General features: G+C 43.1%; 1 long non-coding RNA gene across 1 annotated transcript; it reads left to right on the top strand.

Moving 5' to 3' along the window:
* The first annotated feature begins 1,851 nt into the window (after positions 1–1,851).
* LOC122922948 lies at positions 1,852–23,016 on the top strand. Its single transcript, XR_006387208.1, has 3 exons — positions 1,852–1,941; positions 18,283–18,303; positions 22,931–23,016. It is a non-coding gene; the product is annotated as an uncharacterized LOC122922948 (long non-coding RNA).
* The last annotated feature ends 39 nt before the right edge of the window (positions 23,017–23,055 follow it).

The raw sequence follows: 23,055 nt of genomic DNA, 5'->3' as shown, positions 1-23,055 counted from the left end.
AGTAAAGCAAATTCCATCGCCGTCCCATGGCACTGATGGCAAGTTTGATCACCTTAAGTAAAAGTCGTTATTTCTCAATATGAATTCTAGGCTATCAATAAAAAAATCTCTCAAAGCAAGGGGGATATCTGGGTCTTCGTTCAGGTATTTTTTCTGCACTCTGTAAGCCGGATGAGAGTTCCATGTTCAAATTCGGCGAGGAGATATGCATAAAGAAGTCTTCATGCCAACCAAGCTCCATTAATTCACTGATGAGCTGATTGGAATCCCTTAACCCCTTAGTGACCACTCATACGTGTTTTTACGGCAGTCACTAAGGGGCCTTAGGCTGGGCCACCGCTTTTTTACGGCGGTAGGTCTAAGTGCTGCAGTGCTCCCCCGAGCAGCGGGGGCTCGGCTCTCACATGAGAGCCGTGGTCCTGCTCTAACAGCCTAGACCGGCAGGAGTGCCGACCCAGGCTGTTTAACACTTTACATGCAGCGGGCAATGGCATACTGGTCAATGCATACTGGTTTTCTTTAGATGCAACATAGCACTCAATAGTTTACTTTTGTATTTGGCTGATAACCAATACTAATAATGTCCTGAAATGCATATCAGGCCGCACAAGGAGTATTGAGCAGTTCTGGGCTCCTGGGCACAAGAAAGACATAGCTGAGCTTGACCGGATTCAAAGGTGGGCAACTAAAGTAATAACTGGAATGGGTGGACTACAGGACCCAGAAAGACTACCAAAATTAGGACTATTGAGTTTAGGAAAAAGACGACTGAAGGGAGATATAATAATATTGTAAAAATATATTAAAGTTTAGTACAGAGATCTCTCCCATCCTATCTATCTATCTATCTATCCCCAGGACTGTGACGAGGGGACATCCTCTGCGTCTGGAGGAAAGAAGGTTTCTACACAAATATAGTAGAGGATTCCTTACGGTAAGAGCAGGGAGACTATGGAGCTCTCTGCCTGAGGAGGTAGTGATTGTGAGTTCACTAAAAGAGTTCCAGAGGGGCCTGGATGTATTTCTGGAGTGTAATAATATTACAGGTTATACACAGTCAAGTCACATTATTATGACCACAAGCTACTATCCAGATTAACTGGCGTGTGCAGCACAGAATACAGCTAGCCAGTGTGGGAGTGACTCAATAAAGACTTGGTAGGTTGTCACAGGTATCTGGAGCCATGCTGACTGCAGTGCATCCCACAGTGGCTGGAAGGTGCATAGGGGAGGATTTACTGAGCAGACACAATAATCGTGGTCCGCAGATACTCAATTACGTTCAAGTCCGGGGAATTAGGGGGCTAGGGTACTACTTGGAAGTCTTGGTCATGCTCTTCAAACTAATGTCGGACAGTTCTAGCCTTGCGACAAATCACACTGGAAAATCCCATCTGCTCCAAGGAAAGAAATCAATATGTATGGATTTACGTGATCTGCAAGCCTGGGTTCATACCCAGATCAGTTGAGAGTGACTTCCACATGGATAAGTGGGCCCAGAGAATGTCAAAGAAACATTCCTTAAACCATAACGTTGCCACCACCAGATTGTGTTCCTCCAGCAATGGCTGCAGGGGGTTTGTTCTCTGATGTTTCTCACATGACACCCCAGTGTCCATCCGTTTCATTAAGCAGAAAACGTGATTCATCGAAGAAGACAACCCTATGCCAATCAGTGGGGGTCCAATTTATTAGCAGAAAATTGAAGTCTTTTCTGCTAATACAACTTCATTAGCAGAGGTGCAGTGACCATCCATCTGCTTCAAAGCCACATACTCAGTAGGGTTTGCTGAACTGTTTTAGACACATGTAACAATTCTCCTTCCTTCCTTTTTGTAATTTGCAGCGAGACATTGACAGAAGACAACTTCTCCTTTTACACTCGAGAGCATATTCTCCATCCATCCATCATGTCCCCAGAGACGTCCGTGTTATTCCTCTGTAAGTACAATGATCTTTATGTCTTTCAGTCGCTGTCTGATGGTGAACAGTAATAGGGGGTGTAATAATGTAATATACATACCAGCCATAACTAACCGGCTACACCCCATCTCCCATCATAAACACCCCATCTCCTCTATATACAGATGTATACAGTATTTTAATCCCTGTCTGATGGTGAACAGTAAGAGGGGGTGCAATAATGTCACATGAAGAGCTCCATCACTACAAGTTACCGGCTACACCCCATCTCCCATCATATGTCCTCTGTATACAGCTGTGTACTGTGTATAATGTCATATAAATACCTCCATCACTACAAGTTACCGGCTACACCCCATCTCCCATCATATGTCCTCTGTATACAGCTGTGTACTGTGTATAATGTCATATAAATACCTCCATCACTACAAGTTACCGGCTACACCCCATCTCCCATCATATGTCCTCTGTATACAGCTGTGTACTGTGTATAATGTCACATGAAGAGCTCCATCACTACAAGTTTCCGGCTACACCTCATCTCCCATCATATGTCCTCTGTATACAGCTGTGTACTGAGTATAATGTAATATAAATACCTCCATCACTACAAGTTACCGGCTACACCTCATCTCCCATCATATGTCCTCTGTATACAGCTGTGTACTGAGTATAATGTAATATAAATACCTCCATCACTACAAGTTACCGGCTACACCCCATCTCCCATCATATGTCCTCTGTATACAGCTGTGTACTGTGTATAATGTCATATAAATACCTCCATCACTACAAGGTACCGGCTACACCTCATCTCCCATCATATGTCCTCTGTATACAGCTGTGTACTGATTATAATGTCATATAAATACCTCCATCACTACAAGTTACCGGCTACACCCCATCTCCCATCACATATCCTCTGTATACAGCTGTGTACTGTGTATAATGTCATATAAATACCTCCATCACTACAAGTTACCGGCTACACCCCATCTCCCATCATATGTCCTCTGTATATAGCTGTGTACTGTGTATAATGTCATATAAATACCTCCATCACTACAAGTTACTGGCTACACCCCATCTCCCATCATATGTCCTCTGTATACAGCTGTGTACTGTGTATAATGTAATATAAATACCTCCATCACTACAAGTTACCGGCTACACCCCATCTCCCATCATATGTCCTCTGTATACAGCTGTGTACTGTGTATAATGTAATATAAATACCTCCATCACTACAAGTTACCGGCTACACCCCATCTCCCATCATATGTCCTCTGTATACAGCTGTGTACTGAGTATAATGTCATATAAATACCTCCATCACTACAAGTTACCGGCTACACCTCCTCTCCCATCATATGTCCTCTGTATACAGCTGTGTACTGTGTATAATGTCATATAAATACCTCCATCACTACACGGTATCGGCTACACCCCATCTCCCATCATATGTCCTCTGTATACAGCTGTGTACTGTGTATAATGTCATATAAATACCTCCATCACTACAAGTTTCCGGCTACACCCCATCTCCCATCATATGTCCTCTGTATACAGCTGTGTACTGAGTATAATGTCATATAAATACCTCCATCACTACAAGTTACCGGCTACACCCCATCTCCCATCATATGTCCTCTGTATACAGCTGTGTACTGTGTATAATGTCATATAAATACCTCCATCACTACAAGTTTCCGGCTACACCCCATCTCCCATCATATGTCCTCTGTATACAGCTGTGTACTGTGTATAATGTCATATAAATACCTCCATCACTACAAGTTACCGGCTACACCTCCTCTCCCATCATATGTCCTCTGTATACAGCTGTGTACTGTGTATAATGTCATATAAATACCTCCATCACTACAAGTTACCGGCTACACCCCATCTCCCATCATATGTCCTCTGTATACAGCTGTGTACTGTGTATAATGTCATATAAATACCTCCATCACTACAAGTTACCGGCTACACCTCCTCTCCCATCATATGTCCTCTGTATACAGCTGTGTACTGTGTATAATGTCATATAAATACCTCCATCACTACAAGTTACCGGCTACACCCCATCTCCCATCATATGTCCTCTGTATACAGCTGTGTACTGTGTATAATGTCATATAAATACCTCCATCACTACAAGTTACCGGCTACACCTCCTCTCCCATCATATGTCCTCTGTATACAGCTGTGTACTGTGTATAATGTCATATAAATACCTCCATCACTACAAGGTACTGGCTACACCCCATCTCCCATCATATGTCCTCTGTATACAGCTGTGTACTGTGTATAATGTCATATAAATACCTCCATCACTACAAGTTACCGGCTACACCCCATCTCCCATCATATGTCCTCTGTATACAGCTGTGTACTGTGTATAATGTCATATAAATACCTCCATCACTACAAGTTACCGGCTACACCTCATCTCCCATCATATGTCCTCTGTATACAGCTGTGTACTGTGTATAATGTCATATAAATACCTCCATCACTACAAGTTACCGGCTACACCCCATCTCCCATCATATGTCCTCTGTATACAGCTGTGTACTGAGTATAATGTCATATAAATACCTCCATCACTACAAGTTACCGGCTACACCCCATCTCCCATCATATGTCCTCTGTATACAGCTGTGTACTGTGTATAATGTCATATAAATACCTCCATCACTACAAGTTACCGGCTACACCTCCTCTCCCATCATATGTCCTCTGTATACAGCTGTGTACTGTGTATAATGTCATATAAATACCTCCATCACTACAAGGTACTGGCTACACCCCATCTCCCATCATATGTCCTCTGTGTACAGCTGTGTACTGTGTATAATGTCATATAAATACCTCCATCACTACAAGTTACCGGCTACACCTCATCTCCCATCATATGTCCTCTGTATACAGCTGTGTACTGAGTATAATGTCATATAAATACCTCCATCACTACAAGTTACCGGCTACACCCCATCTCCCATCATATGTCCTCTGTATACAGCTGTGTACTGTGTATAATGTCATATAAATACCTCCATCACTACAAGTTACCGGCTACACCTCCTCTCCCATCATATGTCCTCTGTATACAGCTGTGTACTGTGTATAATGTCATATAAATACCTCCATCACTACAAGGTACTGGCTACACCCCATCTCCCATCATATGTCCTCTGTATACAGCTGTGTACTGAGTATAATGTCATATAAATACCTCCATCACTACAAGTTACCGGCTACACCCCATCTCCCATCATATGTCCTCTGTATACAGCTGTGTACTGAGTATAATGTCATATAAATACCTCCATCACTACAAGTTACCGGCTTCACCCCATCTCCCATCATATGTCCTCTGTATACAGCTGTGTACTCTGTATAATGTCATATAAATACCTCCATCACTACAAGTTACCGGCTACACCCCATCTCCCATCATATGTCCTCTGTGTACAGCTGTGTACTGTGTATAATGTCATATAAATACCTCCATCACTACAAGTTACCGGCTACACCTCCTCTCCCATCATATGTCCTCTGTATACAGCTGTGTACTGTGTATAATGTCATATAAATACCTCCATCACTACAAGGTACCGGCTACACCTCATCTCCCATCATATGTCCTCTGTATACAGCTGTGTACTGTGTATAATGTCATATAAATACCTCCATCACTACACCTCATGTCCCATCATATGTCCTCTGTATACAGCTGTTTACTGTGTATAATGTCATATAAATACCTCCATCACTACAAGTTACCGGCTACACCCCATCTCCCATCATATGTCCTCTGTATACAGCTGTGTACTGTGTATAATGTCATATAAATACCTCCATCACTACACCTCATGTCCCATCATATGTCCTCTGTATACAGCTGTTTACTGTGTATAATGTCATATAAATACCTCCATCACTACAAGTTACCGGCTACACCTCATCTCCCATCATATGTCCTCTGTATACAGCTGTGTACTGTGTATAATGTCATATAAATACCTCCATCACTACAAGTTACTGGCTACATCCCATCTCCCATCATATGTCCTCTGTATACAGCTGTGTACTGCGTATAATGTCATATAAATACCTCCATCACTACAAGGTACCGGCTACACCCCATCTCCCATCATATGTCCTCTGTATACAGCTGTGTACTGTGTATAATGTCATATAAATACCTCCATCACTACAAGTTACCGGCTACACCCCATCTCCCATCATATGTCCTCTGTATACAGCTGTTTACTGTGTATAATGTCATATAAATACCTCCATCACTACAAGTTACCGGCTACACCTCATCTCCCATCATATGTCCTCTGTATACAGCTGTGTACTGTGTATAATGTCATATAAATACCTCCATCACTACAAGTTACCGGCTACACCCCATCTCCCATCATATGTCCTCTGTGTACAGCTGTGTACTGTGTATAATGTCATATAAATACCTCAATCACTACAAGTTACCGGCTACACCTCATCTCCCATCATATGTCCTCTGTATACAGCTGTGTACTGTGTATAATGTCATATAAATACCTCCATCACTACAAGTTACCGGCTACACCTCATCTCCCATCATATGTCCTCTGTATACAGCTGTGTACTGTGTATAATGTCATATAAATACCTCCATCACTACAAGTTACCGGCTACACCCCATCTCCCATCATATGTCCTCTGTATACAGCTGTGTACTGAGTATAATGTCATATAAATACCTCCATCACTACAAGTTACCGGCTACACCCCATCTCCCATCATATGTCCTCTGTATACAGCTGTGTACTGAGTATAATGTCATATAAATACCTCCATCACTACAAGGTACCGGCTACACCCCATCTCCCATCATATGTCCTCTGTGTACAGCTGTGTACTGAGTATAATGTCATATAAATACCTCCATCACTACAAGTTACCGGCTACACCCCATCTCCCATCACATTTCCTCTGTATACAGCTGTGTACTGTGTATAATGTCATATAAATACCTCCATCACTACAAGTTACCGGCTACACCCCATCTCCCATCATATGTCCTCTGTATACAGCTGTGTACTGTGTATAATGTCATATAAATACCTCCATCACTACAAGTTACCGGCTACACCCCATCTCCCATCATATGTCCTCTGTATACAGCTGTGTACTGTGTATAATGTCATATAAATACCTCCATCACTACAAGTTACCGGCTACACCTCATCTCCCATCATATGTCCTCTGTATACAGCTGTGTACTGTGTATAATGTCATATAAATACCTCCATCACTACAAGTTACCGGCTACACCTCATCTCCCATCATATGTCCTCTGTATACAGCTGTGTACTGTGTATAATGTCATATAAATACCTCCATCACTACAAGTTACCGGCTACACCCCATCTCCCATCATATGTCCTCTGTATACAGCTGTGTACTGAGTATAATGTCATATAAATACCTCCATCACTACAAGTTACCGGCTACACCCCATCTCCCATCATATGTCCTCTGTATACAGCTGTGTACTGTGTATAATGTCATATAAATACCTCCATCACTACAAGTTACCGGCTACACCCCATCTCCCATCATATGTCCTCTGTATACAGCTGTGTACTGAGTATAATGTCATATAAATACCTCCATCACTACAAGGTACCGGCTACACCCCATCTCCCATCATATGTCCTCTGTGTACAGCTGTGTACTGAGTATAATGTCATATAAATACCTCCATCACTACAAGTTACCGGCTACACCTCATCTCCCATCATATGTCCTCTGTATACAGCTGTGTACTGTGTATAATGTCATATAAATACCTCCATCACTACAAGTTACCGCCTACACCTCATCTCCCATCATATGTCCTCTGTATACAGCTGTGTACTGTGTATAATGTCATATAAATACCTCCATCACTACAAGTTACCGGCTACACCCCATCTCCCATCATATGTCCTCTGTATACAGCTGTGTACTGAGTATAATGTCATATAAATACCTCCATCACTACAAGTTACCGGCTACACCCCATCTCCCATCATATGTCCTCTGTATACAGCTGTGTACTGAGTATAATGTCATATAAATACCTCCATCACTACAAGGTACCGGCTACACCCCATCTCCCATCATATGTCCTCTGTGTACAGCTGTGTACTGAGTATAATGTCATATAAATACCTCCATCACTACAAGTTACCGGCTACACCCCATCTCCCATCACATTTCCTCTGTATACAGCTGTGTACTGTGTATAATGTCATATAAATACCTCCATCACTACAAGTTACCGGCTACACCTCATCTCCCATCATATGTCCTCTGTATACAGCTGTGTACTGTGTATAATGTCATATAAATACCTCCATCACTACAAGTTACCGGCTACACCTCATCTCCCATCATATGTCCTCTGTATACAGCTGTGTACTGTGTATAATGTCATATAAATACCTCCATCACTACAAGTTACCGGCTACACCTCATCTCCCATCATATGTCCTCTGTATACAGCTGTGTACTGTGTATAATGTCATATAAATACCTCTATCACTACAAGTTACCGGCTACACCCCATCTCCCATCATATGTCCTCTGTATACAGCTGTGTACTGTGTATAATGTCATATAAATACCTCCATCACTACAAGTTACAGGCTACACCCCATCTCCCATCATATGTCCTCTGTATACAGCTGTGTACTGTGTATAATGTAATATAAATACCTCCATCACTACAAGTTACCGGCTACACCCCATCTCCCATAATATGTCCTCTGTATACAGCTGTGTACTGTGTATAATGTCATATAAATACCTCCATCACTACAAGTTACTGTATGTAGTGTGACCCCCTGTGTAATTGTTGATTAGCCCTGCACATCGGCTTGGAATTTTAACCTATTCGTCCGTGCAAAACAGCTTCTCCTCTGTTTTGTTGGTGGGTTTCCTCCCATGAACTACTTGCTTCAGGTCCTTCTACCACATTTTTTTATTATTTATTTATTCTTTAACCATTCTGTGGTACAGCTACTTATCTGCTCAGGGTCGTTGTCTTGCTGCATGACCCATGTTCTCTTGAGATGCAGCTCATGGACAGGGTTTCTGATATTTCCCTTTATAATTTGCTGGAATGATCATGAATTCATTGTTCCATCAAAGATGACAAGCTGTCCTGACCCAGATGCAGCAAAACAAGCCCAAACCATGATACTACCACCACCGTTTCTCACAGATGGGATGAAGATTTCTGCTGGAATGCAGTGTCTTCCTTTCTCCAAACATAACGCTTCTCATTTAAACCAAAGAGTTCTAGTTTGGTCTCGGCCATCCACAAAACATTGATGCAATGGCCTTCTGGCTTGTCTTGATCTTCTTTAGCAAACTGTAGATGAGCAGCAAAGTTCTTTTTAGAGATCAGCGGCTTTCGCTTTGCAATCCTGCCATGTGCAACATTGTTATTCAGATGGTGGACTCTTTGTTGGTCCACCACTTCTGGGAAGGATAATAATTGTCTTAAATTTCCTTAAATTGTATAGATTCTGTTTGGCTGTAGATTTGTGGAGTCCAAAGAGATGATCTTTTAACCGTTTCCAGCCTGATCAGCTTTAACAACTCTTCTTCAGAATTCTCCTTTTTCGCACCAAATACAGTTCCTCAAAAATGTGTTGTGAAGATCAGAGTTTGACAGATCCCTGTTCTTAAACCATTTGAGGCGAGGGTGATTGTCCATTTTTGAATGTCTGTTTTTCACTCCCGACCTTCCTGAAGCCATAATTTTTTTAATTTTTCCTTTCACATAGCCGTATGAGGGCTTCTTCGTTGCAAGACAAGTAGTACTTTCTAATGACATCTTTTAATATTGAATACGAATATATGACGCACAGGAGTGAATAATATCAGGTGGAGGTGCTCGCAGTAAAAGAGGATTCGCCCCTCCTCTGGCATATAATTCAAAAAGGAGTAAAAAATACTGGCCACTCACTCTTTATGTGAAACCATGCAATTTATTGAACATATAGATATAGACATTTAAACATGAAACATATATAATTGGTGATAACTTGGAGATAAAATAGTAAAAAAAACTTGTGCTAAAATAATGCAATAAATCGCTAAATACTGATCAAGCTAAAAACATAGTAATATATCTATTGCCCTAACGTATCCACTTGAATGTCCAATGAACACATTAGTAACAAAATGACAACCTAATGAAGAAATAGGGCTTTGAGGAACAGACCAGCCGTTTGAATCGACCTTGCGGCTATTGAATGTAACCTCTGGAAGTCCTTTGCAACACACTAGTTGAGTCCCCTCTTAGTGGTAATGCTGCTGTAGGTTTAGTTACTAGTCCCTAGTGAGTGTATTATCGCGGCGTCCCGCTATACTCACTGCGCAGCAGCGTACCGCTGGAAACTTTCCACTGCTGTGGTTGCGGTCCAATGTTGTGCTGTTGATATTTCTCACAGGCTTTCACTACCGTCACCTTGAGTTGTTCTGGGCACCGCTCCGTGATTCCTGAGAGCCGGTGTCTCCTAAGACTCTAATCACCTTCTCCCACGCCGAATTTGTTCAGCCACGATACCTTGTATCCTCGTGCTGCAGTCTGTAACAGTCGGCGTGTCAGGTCTTAGTTGCTTACAGGGTGTTCACGATTTTGTGGAAAACAGCCTTAAGTAGTTTCAGCATATATTGGATAAAAGTTCATGTAGTTTGTCAAGGGGTCTTACACCAAACATGTTTCGGGGCTTACTATTGCCCCTTCCTCAGTGGTAATCAATCCCCCACAAGCAATTCCTTTTATAAAGCCATTGTTGATTCAAATTCCTCAATCAGGTGTTGGTTCTCCTCTTTTTTGGCAAAAGCTGATACGGATTTTTGTGGTCATTCATTGTGGATTTGTACATAAAATTTTCTGTTAAAACCCACCTTATTAAGATGTTATTTAACTATAAAATCTCACATCTCTATACACTTTACAAACTTTAATCATAATCTTTAATAGTGGACTGTATTGTCATCTTGGTTTGTTCACCATATCCTCCTTCATATGAGATGGCGGGTGCAGGTGACAAAAATCCCTCAGGTATGAAATTTGCAGCAATCGACAAAGTGGATAAAGGATGGAGAGGAGGGGACCATATAAATAAAATGTCAAGACTAGAGACCCAACGAATATATGAATTGAATACACTGATGCTGGGTGGATTGAACGCAGAGTTCGAATTATTCGGATTTCTGTGAACTTGGTGGATGTCCCCCGCGGATGGCAAAACCCCTCCCAGGTTTTTGTTCCCTGGGGGGGTTCGGCCCTTTGCGGGGGACCTTCACCCGCCATCTCATTCCCGGATTGGGTATATTCAATCAACTCCCTTATCCACAGTGACCATTTGATATGCAACTAACTAATATACAATAAAAAAGCTCCAAAAAAACACAAGAATATAAAAAAAAATTTTTTATAATAATAATAATTACATAAATTATCATAAAGAAATATTATGAATTATTTTATAATGAATATGGTCCACAGAATGGATTGGATCACTGCGCTATTATCTGGGATATAGAAATAGATAAGTATGGACATATACATTATAATTAGGCACTAAGGGGTTAAGTCATGATCTGGCCGTCTTCTTGCAACAAAGAATAGGATCATATGTATCATGTAGAAAGGGGTAGGCTGACTAGTAGGTACATATGCATTTTTTCATCCAATTGACTGATAGGGGATATGATAAAAACTGCACTGATACCGCAATAACGTCTACTTTACCATATGAAGGAGGATATGGTGAACAAACCAAGATGACAATACAATTCAATAAAATATCTGTGGATCACTTCAGCTGGACAAGATGGAACAGGTGCTCTTGGTCTAAGTGGCCCACCCAGCCACGAGCAAGTAGTAATAATATAAAGAGAATAGACCAGGCACTCTATATATGTTACTAAAATGAGATATTTATTACATACAGTGACATAAAGACATGAAATTCTAACTACTCCGTCTAGACAATTGATAGTGTGTGACAGTATACAATATATAATATGACAGCAACAATGTGACCGTTTTAGCAGCAATAATACATCAATGCAACAATGTAGCAAATAGTGGAAAATAATTAAGGCAAAAAAGCGCAATCTGTTGATAGCGATATTCCAGTCCAAAATAAACCGCAAATGTGACTGGGGAATCAGGCTAATAACAGCAATAGCAGCATAGATAGTTCCTTATAGAGAACCGCAATAATGTCTTTATAATATTCTTCAAAACCAAGAAGCTTAGGTATACACGATTCCACTCCTACCTCGCTGTGTTGAAGCAAAGGTTGGTGGGTTACCGGTCTTTTCAGTCTTTGCAGTCTGACCACAGGTACAAAACAGTAAGTGCTTGTGGTGGCGTCCCACCCACTTGCACGATATTACCTTGGTCTGGTTGCTTTATTTCTCTAAGGCGCCAACTCACCGATCTGCAAGCAAGCACGTATCTGCTGACTCTGTGTTCAGTGTCGTCAGCGAGTCATGTGCTTAATAGAATCAAGTGAAGTATTGGCAGAGCTTTACTTCGGAAGTCCGTTCAATCCAGGGGAGATTTTTTCCAGCATGCCGGTACAAGGTTCGTCCCATACGCGTTTTGGGGGTGTACCCCTTCCTCAGTGGTGACTGTAACGGCACCGTTTCAGCGGACAAGGGGTTAAAATCCGTTTAGGCGATATGCCCCTTTCCGAGAGACAGGCACAGCTACTGCAGAACACCAACCTCCCGAACTGGATACAAAATAGCACTCCAAACTGGAACCTCGCAAATAGCTGTCAGCAGGCGAACAGGAAAAGCATTCAGTCGGCTTACACTCCTGGCAATCAGTCTCCAACAGCATACAGGGAATCCCCCCAATAACGAGACAAGGCTCCGTGTTGAGGGTCAAGCAGTGATCTGACGTGCTGGCACACCCAGCCTGGTTTTTATTACAGTTTTTCAAATATAGAACAGATACAACATATCCCCACAATGCATCATGGTTTCCTCCTCTCCGCCTGGGAGACGACCGAAGACAATCCAATTATCTCTCAGGACAAAGGGGAGATCACCAATACACATGTGGAGACAACAGGACAGGAATCACCACCCAAACACACAATGGCACACCCCCACAGCAAACACAGACATTTAACATATCCCCAGATAGCTCAAGTCTGAGTGCATATCATTAGGTGAATGGCACTCAGAATACACGAATACAATAATATTAGCTATCTGGGTGCCCTCACATAACATACAATTTAACCGAACGCATCATAACATAAAATACAATTCTACAGACAGATTTAAGCTGTGCGGCCGGTCTGTTTTCTCCTTTAAAGTTACTATGGGCCATAATCCTGAGGCAAGAGGCTTTTAAACAGCCCCCTCCAAAACCCAGTGGCGAGGTTGGTTTCGCCACACATCTCCCCCCCCCCCTGGGAAGACTAACCAGATACCTGACCTCACGCCGGTCGGTACCTGAGTTAGTCTGGCAGCCCACCCACAACCCAATACTGGACCTGCTGAATTTCGTAGCCTGTCTCTGTCCAGTAAGTCCACCAAGGTTATGTTGGAAGCTGGTACTCCCGGTCTCTGTGTTGCTCCCTGGCTTGGAGTGGAGGTTGCTTTGTGGGCAGGGATCAGCGGTACTCTGCCCTGGTGCCAGCGTTACCACGGAAGAAGCCTGGTTGTTGGAGGGGGAAACCGACTGTCTCCCCTTTGGCTAAACTGCCCTGTTGCTGGGGGACAGGAACAACTGTCCCTACCCCCTGTGCTGTAAGTGCAGAGACCACGGTCCCATCTGCACAGTTGTGGGGCTTACTGTCTCCCCCTGGTGCGTTAAGCTGCCGCTGGGGAGAGGGGGTAACGAGCTCCTCTCCCATACATACTTCCAGCCGCTGGGGAGGGCGACCGACCGCCTCCGCTCCCAATACAGTGTCCTGCTGCTGGGGAAAGGAGACTGGGCTCTCTATTCCCTGTAGGACACTCTGCCGCTGGGGGACAGGACCGACTGTCTCTGCCCCCTGTAACTCCATCTGCCGCTGGGGAATGGACACTCAGCTCCCAATTTCCCAAAAATCATGCTGCTGCTGGGGGGCAGGAACAACTACCTCTGCCCCCTGTAACTCAGCCTGCCACTGGGGAGGGAGGCCGCTGTTCTCCTCTCCCTGCACTTCACACTGCCTTCCCGGCATATCACTCTGCTGCTGGGGGGCAGGAACAACTACCTCTGCCCCCTGTAACTCAGCCTGCCGCTGGGGAGGGAGGCCGCTGCTCTCCCCTCCCTGCACTTCACACTGCCGCTGGGGAATGGAGACTAGGCTCCCAATTCCCAAAAAATCATGCTGCTGCTGGGGGGCAGGAACAACTACCTCTGCCCCCTGTAACTCAGCCTGCCGCTGGGGAGGGAGGCCGCTGCTCTCCCCTCCCTGCACTTCACACTGCCGCTGGGGAATGGAGACTGGGCTCCCACTGTCCCGCAACCGTAACTTCCGATGGAGGTCCACCCAACGTGACAGCTGACCGTCACCTTCTGCCCGGTATAGTAGGGTCTTAGACACTAGATTCCTCACGAACTTCACGTATTTCTCAGCTGGATTGGGTCCGAAGAAGTTCAGCCGCAACCACATCATACGGTCAAATTCCTCCACAGAGTATCTGTACTCCACTGCTGGTTCCATCCTGGTGCTTTTAGGGTCACTGTACTGAGACATGCGTTGCCCTTAAATTGTAGAATCCAAAGAAATGGTGTCTCCTGTAGCTGTCCTTCTGGCTGTAGGAACGATCCCGCTGCTTGCCACCAACAAGACGGCACCGTTTCAGCGGACAAGGGGTTAAAATCCGTTTAGGCGATATGCCCCTTTCCGAGAGATAGGCACAGCTACTGCAGAACACCAACCTCCCGAACTGGATACAAAATAGCACTCCAAACTGGAACCTCGCAAATAGCTGTCAGCAGGCGAACAGGAAAAGCATTCAGTCGGCTTACACTCCTGGCAATCAGTCTCCAACAGCATACAGGGAATCCCCCCAATAACGAGACAAGGCTCCGTGTTGAGGGTCAAGCAGTGATCTGATGTGCTGGCACACCCAGCCTGGTTTTTATTACAGTTTTTCAAATACAGAACAGATACAACATATCCCCACAATGCATCATGGTTTCCTCCTCTCCGCCTGGGAGACGACCGAAGACAATCCAATTATCTCTCAGGACAAAGGGGAGATCACCAATACACATGTGGAGACAACAGGACAGGAATCACCACCCAAACACACAATGGCACACCCCCACAGCAAACACAGACATTTAACATATCCCCAGATAGCTCAAGTCTGAGTGCATATCATTAGGTGAATGGCACTCAGAATACACGAATACAATAATATTAGCTATCTGGGTGCCCTCACATAACATACAATTTAACCGAACGCATCATAACATAAAATACAATTCTACAGACAGATTTAAGCTGTGCGGCCGGTCTGTTTTCTCCTTTAAAGTTACTATGGGCCATAATCCTGAGGCAAGAGGCTTTTAAACAGCCCCCTCCAAAACCCAGTGGCGAGGTTGGTTTCGCCACAGTGACCTTGTATTGTTTCCCCTCCTTCTTTTATATTACGCTCTTGGTAAATTTCAAAGGCTGGACCGGAATGACAGTAGTACCTTGGTAAATGCAAAAACCCGGATTTGCTAAGCCACGATTCTTATGCGTTTCCCATGCGGTTTTTATTCTTAGATTGCGGTTTTTATGCCACCACTGCTTAAAAGCGATTTATAAAACAACAGATGTTAAAAATTATAAAATTTCAATAAAATAAGTTGACAATTTGTGCCAAAATAAATTCCAATGCATATTAAATCCTCAATGTGATCACACATATAAGGGAGCTACAGCAATACCGTGATTTTTTTATATATATATTTGTTCAGTTATCCTCAATATTATTTTACATACTTTTAACTGAATGTGGACTCTAATGGGTATATGACAAATCCAGAAAATACTCAATTACTGAAAAAAAATGAGATATTCACTCAGTTTGGGAACATTTAGATTCTCTGGTATGTGTCTGATATATATATATCAAGGTGCTCAGCATCATGTTTAGAAGAACCACATTCATAGGAATCCAAATAGTTCCCAATCCGCATTTAACCCATTTGGTGCTAAAGAGCCGAAATAAAAAATCAGTTTCGATTCTAGTCTGGACATCTTTTTTATAAGATCGCCCCCCCTCCAGTCTGGTTCTACCTTAGCTAAGGCTGTATATGTCAAACCCGCAGGATCTTTATCATGGTATGTTTTAAAATGCCTTGATACGGTATGGTTCTCATAGCCCCGACGTATGTTGGCCACATGTTCAGAGACTCTTTTTTTTAAAAAGTCTCTTTGTGCGGCCAACATATTGTTTGTTGCAAGGGCATGTCAGCAAATAGATGACACCCTTGCTATTGCAAGTTAAGAATGTTTTTATCTCGTGTGTATAGCCATTACTGCTAAAGATGACCTTCGCAGTTTTCTTAGGAAAATTTGTTAGCTTGCAATTAGGGCATGAGTTACATCTATAAAACCCCTCAAAGCATAACCAGTTCTTATCTCTCTTTTGGTTCAGTCTTTTGACTGTAGGGGCAATCTTGACGCCCAGATTATCAGCACGTGTATATACTATCATGGGTTTTGTTGGTAACATGGGTCCTATGATTTTATCTTTTAATAAGAAGGGCCAATGTTTAGTAATACTGGATTCCACTTTTTTATACCGAGTATTAAAAGGCAACACAATCTGGATTCTTTCCTGTGTAGTCAAATCATTTTGAAATTCAATCCCTTTTTCCACAAAAAAATCTTTACGATCTAGACTTTTAACTTTATTCAGAGCTCCCTCAATACTGTGATTTGGGTAGTTCTTGTCCACAAACTGCTGTTTCAAAACTTCAGCCTCATTCACAAATGTATCATCAATTGTGCAGTTTCGTTTGAGGCGTCTAAATTGGCTCACGGGGACATTAATCAGCCACCTCGGAAGGTGGCAACTGGAATGTAGTATAAAATTGTTTTTAGCCGTAGGTTTGTGGTAAGTGCTACAAATCAATTTCCCTGCATCAATATCAATATTCAAATCTAAAAATTCAATCTAAAAAGATCATATATCAGATTGCTTCTCTCATAGACTTCTATGAGAAATTTGCTATGTTTCACAGGCAGGGTCTCTATATAAACATAGCTGTGGCAGCCGCCGATCAATCAAAGGGACCAAGGCTGCTGTAGGGAATGACTGACTCCCCAGATTGCCGCATAGGGGGCCAAACAAGCCCCAGGAGCCCAGCATATCTGAGGGGCTAACTGTCTGCAATAGCCGTTATCACCAATCGCAGACATTACCTCCTGGTGTCTGCTGTATGAAACAATAGAAACCCAGTGGGTCTCACTCCTCTCCAGAGCAGAGAAAACTGACTGAACTTGCTTGCAAAATGGTGCGAGTTTCACTGAACGCATCCGGAGAAAATCCGTATTGTTCGTGTGAAAGAGGCCTAAAGGTTCACATACTTTTGTCACTCACAGATATGCGATATTGGATGATTTTCCTCAATAAATAAATGTGCAGGTCTAATATTTTTTATTAATTTTAATTTTTTGTCATCTTTATCTACTTTTAGGACTTGTGTAAAAATCTGACGTAGTTTTAGGTCAAATTTATGAAGAAATGTGGACAATTTTGAAGGGTTCAGCAACTTTCCAGAACTGCTGTAAATAATGACTATATGAATGAATGATAACATTATTTAGTTATGGTGACCTGAAGGAGACAACATGGGGCAGTTTTACCAGAACTGTCATAGGGATGTCCCCAGTGATTCTGATAATGGGAATAACAGGATCAAATAACAGGAGCAAATCCCAAAACACCAGGCCCGTGAGTTCTTTTGTTCCTCCGCAGTATCTCTGTGTAACATCACCTATAGGTCACTAGCAGTGACATGCGGGTCTTGCACATATGGCTGCTGAGGCCAGTGATTGGCTGCAGTGGTCACATGACCTTATCACTTCTAGTTTGGAGTGAACTAAAATGGCACTGATGGGAGCCGCAACGCCGGAACGGAAAAGTAGTGTTTTTTGTTGGCCGACACACTCTTCCTCTGATGTACGATTATGTCGTTGTGTCTAACAACTCGTTTATGTTTTATTTTTCTGTATTTCTACTAATGTGGATCCTAAGCTGTAATGACCCCCAATAAAGAAATATGTTCCAGGACTACATTATATCTGTTACCTCTATTTCTCTTCTGTTTTATAGGGTTGGTTCTCATACAAGAAGGTAAGTCACCAGCTTTTATCTTCCATCCTTATATATGGAGAACAGTGATGTCAACGTATCACACAACGCACTGTGTAAATTCACACCTGGAGGAGTATTCCACATGCACATTATCATACAGGTAATCTACCATGACATGGACCAGCCTGGTGTATGTATTCCAATGCAGATGTATACAGGATCCTTGTTCCAGTAAAGTAGAGGAAACCTCCACTGAAAAGCCTAGTGTTACAGCAGCAGCGAACCACCACTGTCCCACCCATCCTGTCCAGCTGTCCTCTATGAGCCAGGCCCAGCTGCCAGGTCCACGCTGTTGCTCCTTGCAAGCTGCAGCCTAATTGCCGCCATGGCCTCTCCTCCTGTGGCTGTAGGGAGTGCACACTCCCTATGGCTCTTAAAGGGCCAGTAAACGCGAAACCCAATCTTCAAGAGAAAAGGCTTGCAGTCCTGGGATACCAAAGGCACCTTCCCTTATGAAAAGGTGCCTGAGCAATTAGGTTCTTTAGCTTGCTAAGTTCTTGGTAGGTGGGCTGTAACCTGTTGTCCACCCGTATACCGACCTACGCCTGTTTACTGTACTTTGACCCTCTGCTGCCTGACCTGCGCCTGACATCTGTATTAACTCTTCATGGCTTGCATCATTTACTGTATTGCATTCACTCCACCAAACCTGAACTCAGCCTGTCACTGACCCCTCGTCTCTGATCCCCGTGGGTCATCTTTTTACACTTAGACTATTCCAGGATGTAGGAGCCTGGCAGCCGCTCTACAGCGAAATCCAAATCACTGTATAGGATTTAGGCCTCTTGCACACGACCGTATGCCGTGAGCGGGCCATATGTCCCGGAGCAGCATTGATCGTGTGCATGGCAGTACACAGCATCATAGATTACAATGATAATGTGCATGTTGAGCCGCCAGCAGGGCTATTGTCCCGCACTCATCTGATCTTGTGAGTGCGGGACAATAGCCCTGCGGGTGGCCCGACGTGCACAGCATTATTGTAATCTCTGATGCTGTGTACTCCTATACGCACGATCAGTGCTGCTTCGGGACATATGGCCCGCTCACAGACCATATGGCTCAGAGCGCATACGGTCGTGTGCAAGAGGCCTTAATGGGGGCGGTCCAAAAATTGAGCCAGAAATCTATGGCAGCTCCGAGCAGTTGTAGGTTTCTGTCCGTCTAGGTGCAATATATAGTTCAGGGAAGGTAGTAGGCACATTTTAATCAAGGAGATCCGTCCTGCCATCGGGACGTATAATCTTTTCCATACATCCATTTTCTTCCTAATTTCTTAGTCCTTGGGATTTGGAGTTATTTAAATACCCAGATACTTGACGGGTTCATTGATCTTCTTAATTTCCAGTGCTCCTGGTATAAAATCATTCAGAGGATCAAGCGGGATACAGGCTGATTTAGACCAGTTTATATTGAGCCCAGCATGTTTACCATATTGGTCAAAAACCTGAAAAATCTTCACAAGTTATCTATGAGAACCTACAAACAGCATAATATCATCTGCATACAATGCAATTTTTTCCTCATATTCACCATACCTGAATCCCACAATTTCTTCATCTTGTCTGATCATATCAGCTAATGGCTCTATAGCAAACAGCAGAGGGGAGAGGGGACAACCTTGTCTAACCCCCCTGCGGATGTTTATGCTGTCAGAATATTCCCCATTTAATATCACTTTTGCTGAGATTTCAGTATATAACAATCTTACCCATGATATAAAATTGTCACCAAATCCCATCTTCATCAATACTGTAATCAAGAAGGGCCATTCTATAATCTCAAAGGCCTTTGAGGCATCTATAGTAACAATCAATCGTCCACCACAGTTTGTGGGTTCAAGCTGGGTGTTCACAAAATATTGCATTATATTATCAGTTGTAGTTTTACCTGCCATAAATCCTGTCTGATCCTCATGAACAAGTCCCCGGACCACACCTCTAAGTCTAGCTGCCAAGATCTTGGCCAATATTTTGTTGTCAGTATTGATTAATGAGATGAGGAGATACGAATCCGGAAAGGTCGGATCTTTCTCGGGTTTTAAAGTCAGTGTAATTAAGGCTTCCCTTAATGATTCTGGCAATTTTCATCATCCTCGCCCCATCCCACATCATCAATAATTTCAGGATGAATATTTGCCTATATTGGGCATAGACTTCGAATGGAATACCGTCTATACCTGGAGCTTTGTTCTTTGTAATCCCAGATAATACTTTATCCACTTCCAAGGCATTTAAAGGGGCTTCCAGAGTTTCACATTGCTCTGTTGTTAACCTAGAAATACTAATCCCCTCCAGAAACTGTTGTATTTGGGTCAGGTTCTTATTTATCTTGCTACTATATATATATCTTAAAAATATTCTTTAGGCAGTTCTGATTTGGCCACTTGTTCACTAATTTTATGTCCTGATTTATCTACCAAACCATGGATATAATATTTTTCCAGACAACTGATGTAAATTAAAGGGGTTGTCCAAGTTATTTTTTTGTTCTTTGTATGTTTCTAGCTAATCAAATGTAACAGCTTTACCATGCACTTACTGCATCTACAGTTGCTGCTTTTTCAGATGTCACTGAGGGTCACATGACCTGTGATGTCAGCTTCTCTCCCTGCTCTGATAATGTTTCGTGCACAAGCCTGAGAGAGCAGATACGTACAGGAGATGTCACTATGCTGGCCACACACCCCTGCACTGCCAGCTACTGCTGTCAGCTCTCTACCTGGATTCTTAACCCCTTCAGCAGCACAAACTCAGGGCTGAAGGCTTTACTGAGTAGCTGCAGGCAGTGAGGAGACAAATGCTGGGCACAGGAGCTGACAGAGGAGTTCTGCAGATCATTGCACAAGAACAGATAGGGGAAGATCCAGTGTGCATCAGCAGTGTCATTGTACAGCTGGGACTTGTAGTTCTACACATACAACATGCTGCTGAGTATCCCAGCAGTCAGACATGACACTCAGGGCAGCACTTGTATTCACTCCCTTTGCAGAGCAGGGGGAGGGACAGAGATTGTTGTTATTGCAGGTAAACAAAGGCCAGAAGACAACCAGGAAAATTAGGAAATATAATTATTTTTTCGCCTAAAACTTGCTTAGCTTAGGGTACTTACACACTAGTGTTAAAGTTTTCCGGTACTGAGTTCAGACCTAGAGGCTCAATACCGGGAAAAAAAATGCATCAGGATGTCTTCCGTTCTGTCCCTTTTACAGTATTTGGCCGGAGAAAATTCCGCAGGCAAAATTCCGGAACACTGGAAAGACGGATCCAGTATTTTAATGCATTTGTCAAACTGATCCGGATACAAATTATATCCGTTTGCACATGGATTTCCAGATCCAACAGGCAGTTCCGTCAACGGAACTGCCTGCCGGAATCCAACAACGCTAGGGTGAAAGTACCCTTAGTTATATATTGCTGCCCATCAGATTTACAGTGCTATATATATTTTTTTTTTTATAACTCGGACAACCCCGTTAAGATATATTTGACATGACTGCTGGCCACACCGATTCTGAAAAGTGGTGAAGGCAGCATAAAAACCACTACTTGCGTCAGTTTTTTCAAAAGTCATGCTACACAAAGTTGCAAACACACAGTTTCTGGCACAAACTAAATGATAAATCTCCCCCTTAATTTGTAAGTTTTGGGTGGTGTAACGGATCACCTGGCACCCCGACTGAGTACCTCAGTTGCTGGATGCTCCTAGCGTTTCCTGAGGTCTCCAAGCACTCCGGCAGACACCACCATCACCGAACTGAAGAAGCAGATAAATCCTCTTCAAACATATGAATGCTGTAGACAGTGGAATAGGAAACCATACGAATAGGTTTACGCTCCTAGCAGTCGAACTGGAACAGCATACCATAAATCCCCCCCCCCCCCTAAGAATGAGACGACACTTCACTTTGAGGGTTAAAACAGGAACTCCCTGTACTTCACGTACAGCCTCTTTTATTCACAAACCACCAACATAGTTTTGCCCACAGGGTTTTGAAATACAACCAATCAATATATTACAACACATACAATGTAAGTACAGCAACCAATCGTTCACGCCCCTAGGGGACCAGAAGGGAGACTGCGACACAGGACAGATACAACACATCCCCACAATGCATCATGGTTTCCTCCTCTCTGCCCTGGAGACAACTGAGGAGCAATCCAATTATCTCTCAGAACAAAGGGAAATCGCCAATACACATGTGGAGACAACAGGACAGACATCACCATTTAAACACACACTGGGACAATGGCACAATGGGACAATAGAAACACACCCAGCATATTCCTCCCCTCTGTCTATCCACTCAACTATCTCCCAAGCTGACAAGTTACACTTATTATAAATTGTTACAACTTTGTGAGTTTACATTGTCCATACATATAACTTACATCAATTTAACCAGTATAACTTGGGGACAAACCTATCCAAAATTCACTTGAATAGGTTCAGGGGTTTAAAAGTTAGTATGGGCCATAATCCTGAGGCAAGAGGCTGGTATCCAGGCCCCTCCAAAACCCAGTGGCGAGGTTGGTTTCGCCACAGGTGGTGTTCTCTCTTAGACTGTCTACAATTCCTCAGTGTAATACATGATGTCTTATAGGAGCTTCCATCAGACCTGTGGTGACCTTCACTCCAAACTACAAGAAGATATTCACAACAGAGTCTATAACAATGACCTGTGATGTGGAGGCTACTAGAGGAGAAGATCTGAAGTATATATGGTAC

Source organism: Bufo gargarizans, unplaced genomic scaffold, assembly GCF_014858855.1.
Source record: "Bufo gargarizans isolate SCDJY-AF-19 unplaced genomic scaffold, ASM1485885v1 original_scaffold_1081_pilon, whole genome shotgun sequence".
NCBI classification, from domain to species: Eukaryota; Metazoa; Chordata; class Amphibia; order Anura; family Bufonidae; genus Bufo; species Bufo gargarizans.
This window is presented reverse-complemented; position numbering and strand designations above follow the sequence as displayed.